Below are 3,267 nucleotides of genomic sequence, written 5' to 3'. Positions count from 1 at the left end.
GGTACCTAGAGTTAATAGATACTCAGGATATATATATATATATATATATATATATATTGATAAAAAAATAGTGATGTATAGATATAGATACATCCCTGGAGAAGTATCCAGTGGTCTTACAGAAACACCTCATCTCAACAGTAAGAGTTGGAGAAGTATACAGGTATAATACTAAGATATAAAATTCAGCATACCTGACCAGGCAACACCCGTCACCAAGTGGGATCCTGAAGTATGATGTACAAGCAAAAGAGAAAAAAATAATCATATGACGACTTACCCCAGTCACGGGTGAACAGACGTGAGGAAGAAGATATTTGCCCAAGGAAGACACAGTAAAGTTGTGCAGAGAAAGAGTGACAAAAGTTTAGGAAGTTAGCCACATAACGGGCTGATTGACCCCCTCCAAAGGTTCGAGGAGTAGAGCAGCTAAAGACAGAGTTAGATGAGGAATTAGGTGTGGAGAGTCAATATGTAGATGGCAACTGGCCAGGGACACATCCAAATACGCCAGGTGTAAGAGTTGACGAACCCAACCCTTGAGCATAATAAAAGAAAAATCAGGGGAAACAGAAATGCTATGGAACAATGAGATAGGAAAAAGAACAACAGAAGGAGACAATACAAGCCAAAGAACAGAGCAGAGAATGAACTAGACAAAGGAGATGACCGGAAATGATTGAGAATACAGGTGGGAAAAAGAAGGGAAGGAAAGAGGAGAAAAATCAAAACAATCTACCTGGGCAGCCTATGTTCCAGGGAAGGAAAATCCCAAATCCAGATAACAAAAAGCATATGAGAAATGGTAAAGGATGTCATAAAAATTGAAACAATGAAGATGGCATGCCAGGAGAGGGAGGATTGAGGTTTTAAGAGAAATATCTTACAAGAAACAAATTGCAATGGATTAAAAGGGAGAACTGGACAGGATAGGAAAAACAATATGGAGATCCCAATCTGGCAAAACAAAAGAAATGTGTCGGATGAACCAAATCTAAGAAATGGAACAACTCAGGGCAGAGAAAATTTCTGTAATAGGGAGAAAAGAGGGAGTTCAACAGCGCAACTGTAAAAAGAGCAACAGTTGAAACAGACAAACCCTGAACAAACAACCAGATGAAGAACTGGGATAGGTGAGGAACAGAATTATAGGAGGGACAGAAGCCCTGGGAAAAAGACTGAAGCAAGACTTATGCCTCTGGTACATAGATACAGAGGAAGGGCAAAAGGTGTAGGCAGTGAAAGATGCAACACGAGGGGTGAGTTCCTGAGTTGAGACACAGGACTGGACAATAGACACCCGAAAAGAGAGAGAATAGTGACGTTGGGATGAAAAATGACCGATCACGGTGGACAAAGGAGTGAATAGGACACAGAAAGGAGCAGAGTTTGTTGCTCCATGAAGAGCCAGAGCAGAGGAAACTATGTCAGTGCCAGCCAATCCGGAGCAACCAACAGAACACAAGAAGGAGGGGTCTAGATAAGGGAAAAGACCCAAAAGGGGAAGAGTCTGAATGGAGGGTAAACATATAGGGGCAAGCCCCTGAGCCAAGGCACGTGGCTGGACAAAATTCACTCTGAAAGAAGGAGTGTGGAGACATCTGACTGAAAAAACGACAGATCAGGGATGACAGAGGAGCATACAGGACATTGAAAAGGATAAGCTGTGTTGCTCCAATAAGGGCCAGAGCAGAGGGAACCACAGCTGAGTGGCCAATACAGAAGAATCATAAGAGCACAACATGGTTTGGTCTGGATAAGGGAAAAGACACAGAAGATGAGTCAAATCGGAGGGTAGGCATATTAGATAAAGACCCCTCCAATATTGACTGAAAGCATCTATTTCCACAGCTGAAGGGTGAGGAACTAAAGACTAAAAGGAAAAAAGTGTGGCATACTAATGATTGGGAAGACCTACAAATATACAGTGTTTCATGAGAAAAACATGAGGATGAAGAATCCACTCTATGGAGAACCTGGTAGGGATGCGATAAGAGATTGGCCACAAGAATCAGTCGAAAACCATCATAGAGAACCTGTAAAAAGAACATAACTGTTGTGAAGTGTAGCCAAAATGACACATAAACTAAAGAAATTAAAGAAAGTTCACAGAACTAATGAACTAATAAAAACTTAGAAATGTGTAGTCTACAAAGAGCTTAAAAGTAACACACCTGCAAAACTAAGAAATTTGACCTAAAACAATAAGTAACACCTAAAGTACAAAACCACTAAAGGGACTTGAACATAGAAGTTGACTCAAAGAAACTATAAGACAATGGACACGAAAAGAAAACTTACCCTGAAAAACATGAGAATAAAAAGGCATCCTGTTAACAAAAACAAAGATTGACTCAAAAGTTATCTCCAATTAGATGTGACTAGTAGTAAAGATACAAAAAACTAAATAATATTAACAGAGAAAAAATTTAAAATATTAAATGAAATTAATGCAAGAAACAAACTGTAAATGCAAGTTGTAAACTAAAGTAGCCTAGATGGTAAAAGAAGTATAAAATTCGAACTTACATAACACTGACTAGAGAAGACATGAATGATGTAAATTATCAAGTGTGGAAATTAGATTCATACACACGAGCTCACATAAACTCATTGAATATGGTTACATGTATGGAGAGCGAGAAATACATACTGAAAAACTTACCACAGATCTCCTGGGAAAAAGAACAATACCTATCTTAAAAGGGAAAACTAGCCAGCCGAATGTAAGACACCAACACCCTATGAATGAAAGTCTGTACTTCCTCAGCATACATCGTGAAGCCTGAGACTGAGTGTTATAACCACTGTCTACTTATGGTGAGAAAATTATCAACCGTCATAAGAAACCCGAAATCATATGAACAAAGTTGAAATCGGGAAACAGAAACATCTCAAAAACAAACGAGTAGAAACTTGAACTGGAAACTGATATCAATTGGTGATCAAGAACAATAAAAAATTGTGCAGTCACATGAAGAACGTAAAACACACATCTATACATGAGAATGCCAATCGAGAAAGTGAGGATTGTACCGAAATGGTAGAAGGAGCTACCTGCACTAGAATAGAGGGTGGTCACATGATCAGTACATGTTGCTGCAATGATGCAAAATATATAGGTGTACTTTTAAATAGTTTACCAATGCCTAGAGGGCAAATGAAGGTCAAGATAGCTGTGGCGGAAAGGAGGTAGTACCGTTTCGGAAACTTGTGTCCTACCTGACCATATATATATATATATATATATATATATATATATATATG

The 3,267-nt window shown here is 38.8% G+C and overlaps 1 protein-coding gene across 1 annotated transcript in view; it reads right to left on the bottom strand.

The window, feature by feature from the left end:
- Positions 1-3,267, bottom strand: part of LOC106459538 (fibrillin-1-like) — a 122,045-nt gene that overhangs the window by 73,546 nt on the left and 45,232 nt on the right. The gene's annotated exons all lie outside the window — the stretch shown is intronic.

Source organism: Limulus polyphemus, unplaced genomic scaffold (assembly GCF_000517525.1).
Source record: "Limulus polyphemus unplaced genomic scaffold, Limulus_polyphemus-2.1.2 Scaffold624, whole genome shotgun sequence".
NCBI classification, from domain to species: domain Eukaryota; kingdom Metazoa; phylum Arthropoda; class Merostomata; order Xiphosura; family Limulidae; genus Limulus; species Limulus polyphemus.
Note: the sequence above shows the minus strand (reverse complement) of the source record. Positions and strands in the feature narration are given on the sequence as shown.